The sequence below is a fragment of the Lipotes vexillifer genome, unplaced genomic scaffold, assembly GCF_000442215.2.
Source record: "Lipotes vexillifer unplaced genomic scaffold, Lipotes_vexillifer_v1.1 scaffold1055, whole genome shotgun sequence".
Classification (NCBI taxonomy): domain Eukaryota; kingdom Metazoa; phylum Chordata; class Mammalia; order Artiodactyla; family Lipotidae; genus Lipotes; species Lipotes vexillifer.
The window spans coordinates 41,321-57,148 of record NW_006785407.1 but is presented as its reverse complement, the minus strand read 5'-3'; the positions used below and the strand labels follow the sequence as shown (position 1 = coordinate 57,148).

The 15,828-nt window shown below is 37.5% G+C and overlaps 1 protein-coding gene across 1 annotated transcript in view; it reads right to left on the bottom strand.

Moving 5' to 3' along the window:
- The window catches only part of PRKN (parkin RBR E3 ubiquitin protein ligase), a 767,911-nt gene extending 756,804 nt beyond the window's left edge, over window positions 1-11,107 (bottom strand). The window contains exon 1 of the mRNA XM_007457572.1: window positions 10,988-11,107. The gene's annotated coding sequence lies outside the window, so the exon portion shown is untranslated. The remainder of the gene's footprint in view (window positions 1-10,987) is intronic.
- Between the last annotated feature and the right edge of the window lie 4,721 nt (window positions 11,108-15,828).

Below are 15,828 nucleotides of genomic sequence, written 5' to 3'. Positions count from 1 at the left end.
TTTGTTCTTTTTGTTGCAATGGTAAATGGAAGTTTTTTCTTAATTTCTCTTTCAGATTTCTCATCACTAGTGTACAGGAATGCAAGAGATTTCTGTGTATTAATTTTGTATCCTGATACTTTACCAAATTCATTGATTAGCTCTAGTAGTTTTCTGGTAGCATCTTTAGGATTCTGCATGTGTAGTATCCTGTCATCTGCAAACAGTGACAGTTTTACTTCTCCTTTCCCTATTTGGATTCCTTTCATTTCGTTTTTCATCTCTGATTGCTATGGCTAAAACTTCCAAAACTATGTTGAATAATAGTGGTGAGAGTGGGCAACCTTGTCTTGTTCCTGATCTTAGGGGAAATGGTTTCAGTTGTTCACCATTGAGAACAATGTTGTACCAACTAAAGGTTTTTAACTCTCTGCTAAGAGAGGAGGTGATGTAGCAGAATGAGAAAATCCTCAGATTGTTTCCATACCATATGGGTTCAAGCTAGAGCCCCACCTCATACTATCTCTTTGGTAATTCTCTTTTTCTCTGATGCTTGTAGGGTTTTCTCAGGTATAAACTGATAGTGATACCTACTTTTCCCAATTAACATGGTTGTCTTATAAATCAACATGATGCACATGGAAATACTTTTTAAACTGTTAAAGGCTCTACAGATTCAGCTTATGTAATAGAGCAGTACATCAAAGGTTTCAACTGGAGCACCAGATACAATAGAGGTGGTAAACCAAGAGAGGTGCTGATTCCATATACAGATTTATGAATCTAAAAACTAGAGATAGAATTTTAAAAATAGACTTTATTATTTTGGAGAAATTTTAGGCTCGCTGCAAAACTGAGTGGAAAGTACAAAGTTTCCATACACCTCTGACCAACACACGAAACAGTTTTTGAAATTTGTCACCTACATTGTATATGTAAAGAGTTGTGTGTTGGATACTGAGTGGAGATCATTTGGATCTCCACTAGTTTGGAGTAGTTTGGAGCCAGTAGTGTGGAGTCACTTGTTAGTATGAGTAAACTAAGGCTTCTCCTAACTAGTTTCATGAACTGTATTTCTATCTAGTGTCAAAATGACCCAGAATTTTCTTTAAATCTTCAGTTGTGCTTTGGGAATTGCATATTAATTTAGAAAGTCATCCTAATAAACATCCACTGCCCTACTGCCTAGGAAATCACCTATAGTTAATCAGACACAGCCATCATTTAAAGCTGGCATTATCATCTCATGGACAGATGAGCTTTTTCCTTCATAATCTGTTAAAAGTTAAGTGAAAAACCATGTTTTTTTCTCTTTCTTACTGAATAGGATATCCTATTTAAAGTAGTTTGTGTAGAAGGTCAGTGTAAACAAATGTGATATAATCTGTAAATTGTGTAATGTTGCCATAAAGTTAAGATTTAAGCTTTGAATAAACAGACATAGTAAAGATGGTATATGTGTGTGACCACAAAAATGAATGGAGTGTGACCAAAAAAATAAAGGACTCTGTTAATTGGGTACCCTTTACTCTACTCCATTTCTAGACTCAGTGCCTCAAGGCAAGGACTATGGCTTTTCCACCTTTGTGCTTTAGCATAGTGCCTGATGCATAGGAGATGTTTATACCTGTGTGGTGGAATAAATGAATAACTGAACAAATGGCATCATAGTTACTGTTTTCCTTAACCTATCTGTAATCTTAGAGTAGGAATGAACTTTATAGTCATCCAATCTAAATTCCCTCCTGATAAAAAAACTTGCTCTTATAATATATACTTGGTGTTTGGTTATCTGTCTTCTGCTAGACGACCTTTAGTAATGGAGGAACAATTGCTTTTCCAGTTAGCTAGCTCTCTTCATTGTATGGCACTCTAATTGAAGAGACTTATTTGACCTAAAAATCTGTCTTCACCCATAAATTGTAGCTCTGCTCTCTGAAAATAAAACAAAATCTTAGGAATCTTCCATCTGTCAGCCCTTCATATGTTTAAAGCGGTTAAAATGATTCACTTCCTAGGTCTTCCTTTCTCTACTAAACTCATGGCTTTCAAATGTAAGAAAGGCAGAAAGTATCTCCTTCCCTCAATGAAATTCACTTTTCTATGAACAGCTTCAGAGTCACAAGTGGTAGAGCAAGAGTATGAAAGAAAAATCATTATTAGAATCGGGATATATTGGGAAGCAAGACCAGCAGCTACTGTTTGAACTTGGATAGGACTTGTGTGGACAGGCTAAGACTGACTGAAAATATTCTCAAGAAGAAGACTGAACTGTAGAAAGGTAAAAGGGGCAATGCAGATAGGTACTTCTTCACGGAACAGTGATGGTGTGAAGCCTGGAGAGTCAAGAGGTGTGGTTAGAAATGACAATTCAGAGAGAGCAAGTGTGGTAGCCACCAGTCAGGAGCTGAGAACACAGGATTGTTCATGATGGGGCTTGCTGAGCTCTTGAGCCTTGATGCCCAGTGGTAATTCTCATAAAGCAGCTCCAGGCAGTTCCAGTACAAGCACGGTTATAACAGGGCTCAGAGAGGCAAGTGGCCCTTGCAGGTCTCATGCCGAGGACTCGAACTTCGTTAGTATCATGCCTCCAACAAGCCAGTAGAGCCAACTAGTCACTGAAAAACTGTCATAATCCACGAGAGCCTTCTCTGTAATTTCATGATTTCCTATTTTCCAGGTGTACCGATGCTCTTCTGTTTTCTCCTCACTAAAGGAAAACACCTGTGTGTCACTGTCCATTTCCCAAATCTCCATTCCCACTTTAGGAAATGTAGTCTAATAAATTTAGTTCTTTTTGGGAAAAGCCTGCAGAGTAAGGCTCTACTCTCTCTCCATAGTAGTAAGAAAACAAATGTAACTTAATATGGATGTTTCAGTTAGAATGTAACTCTGTTTCCCCAGATTTAATTCTCAGTTTGGTTCCTTCCTCACGGTGGACCCAAGTGAAGTCAATTGACCTCTCCATTTCTCATATGGCTTCAATGATACATTTATGCAGGTAGCTTGATATTCCCACATGGAAAATGGCTTGCCTGCATAAGTACCAATGTTTCTGTTAAATAACTGAAAAAACATAGCACAGTCCTGATCTGCACTCTCTTGCCTAATTCTGTAGGTCTCTCAATGCGACTCTTCTGCCCCTCACATTTTATTAGCGCTAGATAATATGCTCATTCTTTATAAAGCACTGACAAAGGATCTACTATAGAGTACGACAGAGCTACTAAATTCTGTTTATCTTTCCCCAATGAGGTTTTTAGGCCATTTTCTTCTTAAGCAAAGAACAAATAACCCACTGCCCTAAAGATCTTTCTTTTTTCTTTCCACAATTCTTGATAATGCTTCTAAGTGGTCAAATGGATAATATACCAATTTCATTCTGTAGAAAACCAGGGAGATACATTTATGTGTAGAAACAACCACTGAAACAACAGTGGCATTTCACACACAAAAACAAGTTCAAGGCTGGCCAAATCCCTTGTGTAGCCATAGTGATACAAATAGAGTATATAACAGTAAAATTTAGACTTAGTAAAGAAATTGATGAGTCCATGAAAGTGATCTAAAATAATTATGCATTTACAAATACGGCAGCCATTAGTGATTTGCCCATCCAATGTCCATCTCATCTTCTCTCCTTATTTGCAGAAGTATAATTTTGATTGGAGAAGCAATGGACCGAAACCCTCGGATAAACTGGCCTAAGCCAATTATGGCTATCCTGTTTGCCTTTGGGAAACACTTGCTTTTCAAGCTTCCTTTGTAATTATTAGTGGGTCTATGACAAAGTTATAAACAATGTGATGTAAGGGGAAGACTGAAAAGAGGCTTCTAAAAATTATCAATATTATTACTTCCTTTTACAAATAAACAAGACAGGCATGGCTGTTCCCCGTTGTCCTGCCCTGCCTGCAGATCCAATACCACGATACCTGGTTCTGTGACATGAAGGATGGTGGATAGTAATGGTACAAACAACCCAGTCAATCCTTAAGACAACACTTAAGTCCTTATGGAGTAAGCCGCTGATGAAAGGGTGTTCTATCACTGCCGGTTAACAGAATTGTTAACCAATAAACAAAGCAACCCTGTTTTAAAACATGATACATTTAACTACAACTTAAAATGAAATAATAGAGTATATAATAAACTTTCTTTAAAAAATCTTATCTTTTCCTTTATGTTTTATAAATGTATTTAGGCTGTAATTTTTGTCAAATGTCCTTTGTAGTCCCAACAAATACTTCTCTTGCAATTGTTTTAACGCTATCATTCTGAACAATGAATAAAATTCTATGTAGCACAACCAAATTCCAATTAAACAGATTAATGACCACATGTCAGTATTGACTGACAGACTTTGGAAAACTATCGTACTTTCCATATGAAGTAAATAACAATATGTACCTCATTGCCATAACCATACATATACATGAAACTAGAACACTATTCAAACAACATAACAATTAAATGGGATATTCAGGTAAACTGCTTTAGATCTTGGTTTCTGGTAAACATTCAATAATAGCTATTAATAATACTCATTCCTCATGATATATATAAATATATATATATTTATATACACACACATACATATACACACAATAAACCAAAGTATTTGGTTTTATTGGTTTATTCCTTTGGGAATAAGGAAATAAAGAATTCAACACATTTTTTTAAATATATACGCATACATTTCAGAATAGCATGATTTAAATTTCCTGCCCACGGTTTTGAGATTTTCACACTAGCATCATAGGTCAGGAGTAAGGCTGGGTATCAAAGGACAAACTGTGAGACATTACAGCACGACAAGGGTACATGCCTGGTAAGGGCCCATCTTTCCAGGGACTTCTGATGCTACTGGGTGTTCTAAAAATATGATCTGGGGATATGCATCTGCAAGATTATTTTCTTTTTCCTCTTTCTTAAAGATTTGTAAAGTAAAATCATTATTTTAAAAAAGTCAGCTACTAATATAGTATAGAGAGTCACCAAAAAAGAAGCAGTGAAAGGCTGCCTCCACTGGAGTCCAACTGAAAATTATTAGCCTGATTGAAATGTCAATGTTTTACCAACACTGACCAACATTTATGCAGGATTCAATTTATTGAAATCACTCCAACTAATAACATATGACCAAAGAAAATTTTAGTTCTAAAATATTAAGCATACGATAAAGGTTCTCAATGTAGGAATTTCTACAGTTGAAATATCATAACATAGTGAATAGTGAACATAACATAGTGACTAGCTGTTGGCTAAAGTTGCCTGCAGCTCAGCTGGATAGCATTTTACTTATTTCATACACAGTTTTATATGTATATATAGCGTTTTATCTATTTCAATAGGCAACTTTATATTTTTTCACTTTTTGTTTGTAAACTCTTTATTAAATGTTTATATCATTGTAATATAGCAAAAATGAACTGTTTTCCAATCCACAAGAACATATTTATTGTTTTTGTTTGTTTTTCTAATGAGAAGTTCCCTTGGTTTACTAATAACTGTCTCTAGTTCTTCAGAAACAAACACTTCCATCTATGATTGTGACTCGAATGACTGCTGGCTGATTACTCTCACTCAAGGATGTTGGCATTACGCCTCAGAGGCCCCCAGTTACTTCTAGAACCCCCAGGTGAGTGTTCCCCACACCTGACCACTACCGACTTTGCCAGCTCCGGCTGTTCTGTTTGACATTCTTGCTGTTCATCTCTTCCTCCAGCTGCTGCTTTGCCTACGCAGCTTGACCAAGAGCCAACTGAGGGGCCTCCCTGGAGTCAGCACCAATAATCATTACACAGATGTCCCGGCAAAGAGGGAAGGGCATAGCCAGATAAAGAATGGGATGCCAATTTGAATCTCAGATTTAAAAAATTAATATAGTCATGTTCCATGCAATGTTTGGGACATACTTATACATAAACAAAATATTCATTGCCTATCTGAAATCAAATTTACGTGAACACCCTGTATATTTGTGTGCTAATCTGGCAGTCCTACCCAGCATCTTCCTGGTGCCAGAATGATGCTGGGCTCCGTTCTTGTCCCCAGGCCTGCCTGGCTCTGGCTTTTGCCCTGATTCTCACACAGACTATGATGAAAAACCTCTTTTGTCCACTCTTTGCTCTCACTCTCCCCTGAACCATGGGGCTCAAGACAAGTCCAAGGAGCCATTCTGTCCATTCTCCTTTTCTCTCATCTACAGTTTTATTACATTTGTGACTTTATTATGTACGTAAGAGTAGGTTTTGATATTAAGGGAAGTAAGTAGACTCCTGGTCAACAATTAATCTCTAACAAATATTAAGTTTAGGAACAGTTATACATTTAGAGTATATTTCTTAATAAATTTCCTCACATAAATTGTTCCTAATCTATAAACCAATTGTAAATAAAGTCCATCATGTCAGGCATTTGTACAACTTATTCTATTTATTTCACCATTTATCATCAGAAACCTTTTAGCTTTAATGCTATTCCAGGGCAGAGTATCTTATTAGAGTGGCAAAGATAAAGTTCTTTTTGAGTTAAAGTAATTACAGTGATTGTAGGGGAAAAAAAATCATCCACAGTTCGTGGCTGCGGTAATCTCCTGGGTTCTGATTCATTTTAAGACTAATAAACTGGGTGCAAACAAAAAGATGTTAATAGCGGATAACTCAGGTTACCTAGAGTTTGTGCTGGAGGAATTAACAATTTGTAACTTAACCAGAACTGAAGTGCCCTAGAGGTGTAAGTTTACAATGTGAGTTCAGCAGTTGCTTCAATGTGTTTTTGGTAGAAAATCAAAAGTTTTCTTCACTTGAAGAAATGACAATAAGAGCTAGTGGTTTCTAGATGTTTATTATGTGTCAGGCACTGTTCTAAATATTTTCATAAGTTAAGTCATTTAACCCTCACAGCTTTAATGAAATTTTTACTTCCAACTGATGACAAGGAAACTGAGACATAAAGAAGTTAAGCAACTTGCCCCAAGTCACACAGCCAGTAAGTGACAGAACCAGAATTCAAATGCAGAACATCTGATGGACAAAAGGACCACAGAGGCCATTCTCTCCAGGTCTTTGTTCCCAGGCAATTTAGAGCCCCATACAGTATTCCAAGGCAGAACACTATGTTCTGTGTGTTCTCTCATCTCACTTCTACATCCTTTCTATCTTGTAATTATTTTTAGAGTCAACAAATCATTTTACTCATAAACATCCTTACCATATTTTAAGCCTGTTTGCTTTTAGAAAAAGTAGTTTCTTCCTATCACAGAAGCTTTGTTTTCCACAGGAGGTACAACCCATCTAGACTGTGGGCAACGGCTGGAGTGTGATGGGAGAAGGGACAGGACATGTCATCCCAGCGTAGGAGAGAACACCGCTGGGACTCAGTGAGCAGAAGCCTGCAGGGCTCAGGAGGAGGAACCCCCTTAAGGTGATTCCCTGGGACAGAATCTTCATCTTCAACATCACATCTACCTAAATTTCACCAGCCCAGGCAAATTTTTTAACAGGTCACACAGTCTCTGGTAGTCTTGTGTTTATATACGTTGGTGCTGGGAAATCTTTGAGAGCTTGAGCTAAGAGCTTTCTTCCTCACCAGAAGGCTCGCTCTTCACCCCACACACTTATAATTTAACAACAGGACAGACAGTAGAAGGAACCATGCCTATTGACATTCTAACCTTGAATTTGGCAAGATTCCAGGAGAAAGGGAGAGGGGAACGAATCTTTAAGTCTCTCAGTGCTGTTTCTTTTTCCAATATGAATTCCTTCTTTAATGTCTAGTTATTCTAAAAACAGTGTATAGTCTACGCATCTTGGAAAACCTTATTTTTTCTGCCCACTTTTCTGAATTAAAAAAAAAAAAGGCTCTGAGCATATGATTTACACATCATTTGATTTTCCACACTAATGAGGGAAACAGTAATGACACAGGTTATTTAAAATCATTCATTTTATTATTCAAGAAGACAATCAGAGATGTATACGCATGGATAAAGCCACCTCCCTCTGTGGTCAACCCCGTGTCGTTTCTGTGTGGACCTACGTGGACCACCTTTGAACAGGCAATTGAAAACTGGCTGCCTGCCATGTTTTTCCAATCAGTTGTTGTTCGATGTTTTCCAGTGAGTGTTCATTTTTCTAAAGGCTATTTCAGTTAGTGGAAACCCTGGTCAAGGTCACCATGAATTAAAGAAGATCATTTGACTTGGAGACAGAAGAAAACCTGGTGTTTTCTGCAAGCTAATTCTCAACTTACTCTCAAGGTCAGGCCAAAACTTCAGACCTCAGTTTCCCCATCCTTAACACTGTGACAGAAATGGCTGTCCTTCTTTCTTGCCAATTTATTACGAGTTTCACATTAAATATGAAACATTTCAACAATTCAACCTTAGAGCATTACGTATGAGAGGTGGCTCATTCTCTCGCATGTAAAACTTAAATAGTGTTGAGGAAATGTTGGAATTATGAATAAATCCCCAACAACAGCAAAAAATAATTAGGAGGTTACTATTAAGACTCATGAAGGGCGTGGGGCTTATTGCAGACAGATTTCTTCTAACCAGAAAAAAAAAAATTATGATTTAAAAAAATAAACCAGGTGGGTAAGTAGGTTCCAATTTTCCTCACTGTGTATTAAAAAGCTCCCTGCAAAAGCTCAGGTAAGCCACAATCTGTTCCCTATAACTTGTCAGCTACGCATGATCCTATTTCTTTTTTCTTTTTTTTCCAGACCAGAGAAAATTGTGTACGTTGTAGATCTTTATAAATTTTGGGCAAATGAAACCTATCAGTTTTCTGTTCTCTGCTTAGAAACCCTTCTTCTTAGCAAAGTCCCACACCTGCTCCATCATTTCTAAGACTAAACTTGCAGAACTGCCAGTGTGATTAGTCAGCTGCTCACAGAGATATTGTTTGAAGGTATTACTGAGTGTGTATCTTTTGTTATTAATGAAAAAACAAAATGCCTGGTCTATTTTTTTGTTGGGTACCAGTTATGCTACATCTAGTAACTGTACTGAAACTCTGGATTAAATAAATAATCTTCAAATCATCTTTGATTCTATTTTCACCCGTATCCCCTGCATCGGCAGGCGGACTCCCAACCACTGCGCCACCAGGGAAGCCCCTCTAAGAGCATTTTTGAATGATATTTTAAATACAAGGAAAGTAGTTGAATAATAGAACATTTATTAGCAAATTTGTATAGCAAGCAATCTATCCTAAAAAACGGGCCAGGGCTTTGGAGAAATACAGAAAAGACTTTTCACTTCTGGCACCAACATTTGTTAACCATGTAACTTTGAACTCATTACTTAACTTTGTGGAGTCTCTTTATTAAAAGCATTGGATAATGATATCTACTTTTCAGGTCTGTGGTGAGAATTAGAGAAAAATACAAGTACCAGAATATAAATGTAAGGAAGGAAGTCAGTAAATTGTGGCAAAACAATCATACTTACTCTGATTAATATGATTATAAAATGCCAAATAGAATTTCTAAAGTTTGTGGATCTATTGAATCAATGTGTGAAAGTTCAAAGGCAGATGCCATCCGCTACAGGCAACACACCACGTGAGGTGTTGGAAATAATACAGGCACCCAAACTGACAAGTTATCTGATCTTATGAGGCTTACAGACTCTTGGAATATAGACAGATAGACAACTGCACAGAATGTAGGACCAAAGTTTAATGATATCTGAATTACATTTTTGAGTAATTCCGCCATTTCCCCAGGCTTGAGTCAGAGATCTACGCTTTCCCCTTGACTCGGTACATCCTTCAGGTTCTTTCACAATGCTCCCTTACATTCAGTAAGTGTGATTAATTAATTAATAGGTGATTAATTAACCTCTTTGCCTTTGATCTGTCACCAGTCTCAATCCCAGTGACAAACTGTTACAGCACCAAGAAATAGTCTTAAAACATCATTTTATACATGGTCTTTGTTTGTGACGCTTTGCCTTTGTTCCCGTTGCCTGCAGAATAAAATCTAAATGCTCTAGCCGTCACTGGGGCCCGATGTGCTCACGGGGGTGCTGCTCTACAATTCAACCCCTAATCACCTGTAAAAGTCTTTATCCTTCTGTGCCTCCTGGGCTGTGCTCTCAGCACTGAGCTGACCAGAATGCCCTCTGCTCCCCTACACACATTGGCATCCATATCACATTTAGCCAAATCCTACACAACTATCACGCTAAAGCCATGAACTACTGTGCCTATGTTTTATAACAGGGGCCAGGTGGCAAACCTTTTCTCTAAAGGGCCAGAGAGTAAACATGTCCGGTGTTGTAGGCCATCCAGTCAACTCTGATCTAGGGCACAAGAAAGGTACAGACAACATGCACAGATGTGGGCGGGGCTGTGTTCTGACAGAACTTTATCACGACACTGGAATTTAACCTTCATGTCCTGTTCACGCGTCACACAATACTACTCTTCTGACGTTTCCCAACCACTTAAAGATATAAAAACCATTCTCAGGTTGTGGACTGCACAAAACAAGCAGAGGTGGCAACACATCGTGCTTTCCAACCCTGTTTTATATGCATACTGGTCCTTGATCCACAACTTTCCTTTTCATTTTTTTTAATTGCGGGTCACTTACCTCAAGTGCACCAACCTTAAATGAAGATTCCAAAAAATTTTGACATATGCATACAACCATGTTCCTATCACACAGATGAAGATATGAAACATTTCCAAGATCTTAGAAGGATCCTTCTTGGCTGCTTCTAAAAGACACCCCCAACCTCTTTTTGATATAAAATCAGTCTCTATATTCCCTTTCAATAGACATGGATTAAAGAAATGGGGGCAATGGCCCTGTAGTACCTAAAATTTCAGAGCAGTATATTTTTAAATGAAACTTCAGATACCATTAACCATTACAACCACATAGAAGTCAATTTTTCAGTAATGGGTGATATCTGATTCGAAACCCCGAAAGGCAACTCTGGAAATACATTCATTTTTCAGGGCAGCCTGCTCATGCCACATCTCCTTACCTGGGCCAAGGTGAGCGTCGCTTGTTGGCAGGTACTGCACCGCACCCTGAGCTTTCCTGGCTGCACTCCTTGACAGGGGCCTTTGCAGTAGACATAAAAGCTGTTGTAGGTTGGTCTACCTGCTGGGAAAAAAAGAAAGCAGAGGAAGTAGCCAATCAATGCTGAATCCAAATTTAGACAAATTTTAAAACTAACTCCTCAGGAACATTTTGAAACATTACTGGGATAAATATTATAATGAAGATACAACAATTTAATTTATTAGGTTGGCCAAAAAGTGCCTTAGGTTTTTAAGTAAAAATAAAAGACACATTTTTCATTTTCACCAAGAACGTTATTGAACAACGTATTCACCCTTTTGTTCCACTACCTTCTGCCATTTTTCAGGCAACTTCATAATTCCAACTTCCCAAAACTTTTTATCTTTTTGAGCAAAGAACTGCTCCAGGTGCCTTTTATAGTCTTCCAGGGAATTGAAATTTTTTCTATTAAGAGAATTTTGTAAAGACCTAAATAAATGGAAATCCGAAGGTGCAATGCCTGGTGTATATGGTGGATGAATCAGAACTTCCCAGCCAAGCTGTAACAGTTTTTGCCTGGTCATCAAAGAAACATGCGGTCTTGTGTTATCCTGATGGAAGATTATGTGTTTTCTGTTGAATAATTCTGGACGCTTTTTGTCGAGTGCTGCTTTCAGTTGGTGTAACTGGGAGCAGTACTTGTTGGAATCAATCGTTTGGGTCCTGGAAGAAGCTCATAATAGAGGACTCCCTTTCAATCCCACTGTATACACATCACCTTCTTTGGATGAAGACCAGCCTTTGGCGTGGTTGGTGGTGGTTCATTTCACTTGCCCCACAATCTCTTCCATTCCGTATTATTGTACAGTATCCACTTTTCATCGCCCGTCACAATTTGTTTGAAAAACAGAACATTTTCATTACGTTTAAGTAGAGAATCGCATGCGGAAATATGGTCAAGAAGGTTTTTTTTGCTTAACTTATGTGGAACCCAAACATCAAAGCGATTAACATAATCAAGCTGGTGCAAATGATTTTCAATGCTTGATCTGGATATTTTGAGTCTGTCAGCTATCTCCCACGTGTTATAACGTTGACTGTTCTCAATTAATGTCTCAATTTGATTGCTATCAACTTCAACTGATCTAACCGACTGTGGAACATCATCCAGCAAGAAATCTCCAGCACGAAACTTTGCAAACCACTTTTGACACGTTCAATCAGTCACAGCGCCTTCTCCATACACGGCACAAATCTTTTTTTGCATTTCAGTTGCGTTTTTACCTTTCTTGAAATAAAAAAGCATAATATGCCAAAAATGTTGCTTTTTTCTTCCATCTTCAATACTAAAATGGCTACACAAAACTTTGCCAATTTTGATAAATCTTTTTTTAAAACGCACGCTGATTTGACGGCTGTCACGTACAATCTAACAATTTGAATTAAGTTAAAGACAACTAAGTGCTACCAGAGCCATCTTACGGAAAAAAACGAACAAACCTTTTGGCCAACCCCAATAGAAAATCTAGTTTTATGCTCAAAAGAGGGACAATCTTTTCTTCTTCTTGCCAACAGCCCTGTGACTTATTCAGCAAAGTAGCAGCCTGCTGCCGGAAGAGCTGGCCAAGGGTATTTGCAACACAGGGAAATTAAACGCACACTTTGCTGTTGAAGTTTTTAAAAGGACAAGAATCTAAGACCATTGGAAATTTAGGGGCTACTGCTCCTGAATTTTACTTCATGTGTCTGTACCCAGTTTTGAAGGCTCCAGATTTTTTCTCTTAAAATCTTATCTGTAGGGACAAACTACCCCTTTTCTCATGATATGAATGATGATGATCACAGTTTGCTGAGTTTCCAATGAGACTTTCCAACACAGAGTGACACATAAAATAAAACAAAAGCCCTGAGGGGCTTAGCAGACTCAGCCATTGTGTGCAGAAATGGGTTCTTTGCATTTCATGAGTGTCCTCTACCTAGACAAGTGACATTCAAATAATACATTTTCAAGAGGAAAAGCTGCACCAAAAAAAAAAAAAAAAAAAAAAAAAAAAAATAGATAGTTAAACATCTCTGATCATTTCTCTCAAATGTCACCATACAGGAAAATATTATTTCTGTCACCATACAGGAAAAAATTAGGGGAATATTTTTGAACTGTTCCACACTTCTACATCTATAAAGAACTAACTTTATTCAGACACACTTACCAGTGAAATAACTAACTTCCAAATTTCTAAAATTACCAAATAGTTCTTTTAATCCTTACTTTACTTCTTAATGGGTCGGGCTAACATGAAAGGTCACGGCATAAAGATTTGTTTAAAATTTTACTAGTATCATCAAGAACATTTAGAAATAATGAATAGTAAGTACGTTTGATCATTATGAGCAAAAACTTTCAGACTTTCAAATGCATATGGTTTATTGAAAACAATTAGTACAAAAATAATGAGGAAACAAAAAAGATCCTCAAGTCTTATGTAGCTCCATTTGCTTTACTAATTTACAAAAAGTGCCTCTGTAGACATATTTAAGTATCATTTGTTTAGCCATCTTTACTAATACTATAGGTGACAATACTTTGTAAAATGTAAAGCACAATAAAGATATCAAGTTTTATAATTTTATTATTTATTGGTAATATATTTGTAATTATTAATTTCCAGAGATTAATATTTAGTTTCAGCGTGAAAAGGAAGATGAATTATAAATATATATTTGTATTGATAAGAAACTATGATTTTCTGACACTTTTTTGCAGCTTTAGTGCCTTAATGTGCAAGATATTCAAGTCTATAAATATCACATTTATTAGCAAATATAATAATTAGATAAAATATATTCTTAAGGTTTTATGTATATCATAAATGCAACAGATAGAACCATATATTAAAGCTATAGAAATACCATAACAACTGACAGAAAATCACAAGAACTCTGACAATTTTAATGTGTACCATGACAAGCTTAGTAAAGAAGGTAGATGCCTTTATCATTAAAACTTGTATCAGCAATATGAACAAAGCCAATTCACAATTTTTATAACCTACTGTAAAGGTTAAACAAAAAAAGAGGGGGGAGGAAGAGAAAGACTGGAAAAAGAAACGCTCACAAAGGGGAGTCGGGGTTGCAGAGACACTAGCATTGTTGAAAGAGCGTATTAGCAACGACTTGACTTGACGAAGCAGCTCAGAAACTGCAGGAAACTAAACGACTCTTCTCTCTCCCTTAGGGCAACAGCAACGTTGGCAATATTGTCTCAGCTAATGATAGAGCCAGGCAGAATATGAATACTGGGATACCCACCTCTGTGTGCCACAACCTGCACTAAAGTCCTTGGGAAGTTAGTCAGAAAATACTGCATGCCTGTGCCCTTGCCCTAGAAGCATACAAGATGACATGCAATCTATTACATAGTGCTTCCCAGAGCGAGCGCAAGCTGGGATTAACAGCCAGCCTAAGGAAGATAAAGGTCAGGCCAGTCTTGGTTACAGCACATTTCAAGCTGTTGGCTCTACTTGGTCAAGGAATTGGGGCTTCCGGCAAATCTTGGGAGCCCCTTTTCAGGATGGCTTCCCCACCTCGTTGTCTACATCACACTACTTCAAGTTGGCAAGCTTCTCTGTGCCATGCTGAGGTCTGGAGTGCAGAGGACAGGAATAAGCACAAAGAACATCCTGACCATCTTCTGGGCAATGTTCCCATTAGCCTGATGGAAGGGTCTAAGGTACAGACTCTTAAAAAATGGAGCCGTAACTCCTAAAGGAACAAGCAAGGCAATGGGAAGAATGACCCCCAAAACTTTTCTCTATGTATATAGCTGTCTCCAGTCAATAACATGAATCTTCCCCTTCTTAAACTTCTGTTTGGATCTTAAAATTATTTTTCTCTCCTAATCAACTCTTCCATATTGCAACCCCTTCACTGCCCAAAATAATCAAAGCAGCTTGTGTTTGTGTTATAGATTTCCCTTTTTTTATGTTTTCAAACCTAGAGAAATATTTCAAAACTCTTACAAATTGTAACCTACCCTGTAATTCACTGATTGTGAACATTTTGCCATATTTTATGTGCACCCTCTGTGTGTGTGTGTGTGTGTGCATTTACACACATATATACTTTTTTGGCTGAATGATTTTTAATTAAGTTGCAGACATGATGCTACTTCACCCCTAAATCCTCCAACACCCTAAAAAGAACTTTTTTCACCTAAAACAAGAGTTTTTGAGTGATCTGGTTGTTTCAGCTGTTCTATTCATGGTCTGATCTGGTATATTTTAAGTGTTCCTTACAGAACACTACAGTGGCTTGCAAGCTGTTGAAAGGTGTCAAGCCAAAATATCGGGGAATCTTTAGTCAGACCATTTTATTTTATTATTTTAAATTTAATTTTATTTATCTTTTTATACAGCAGGTTCTTATTAGTTATCCATTTTATACATATTAGTGTATACATGTCAATCCCAATCTCCCAGTTCATCCCACCACCACCACCCCCCTGCCACTTCCCCCCTTGGTGTCCACACGTTTTTTTCTCTACATCTGTGTAGTCAGAACATTTTAGGTGATGCCAAGTTAAGCACGTGCTCTCGCTGCAGGACTTTGCAGACTCCGTGAAGACAGGAAGTATGGAGCATAGCACGTCCCTAACTTTATCAGACTTCAGAAGTCTTCCTTTTTGGAGCATCTTGTGTAAATGTATTTCTCAGAAACAATTTGGAAAAATATTTGGAGGAGGAAGGATACAACCCACTGTGTAGGGCTTCATCTACAGTATGCCCAACTGCTAAAGTTTATAAACACAGATTTATTAGACAT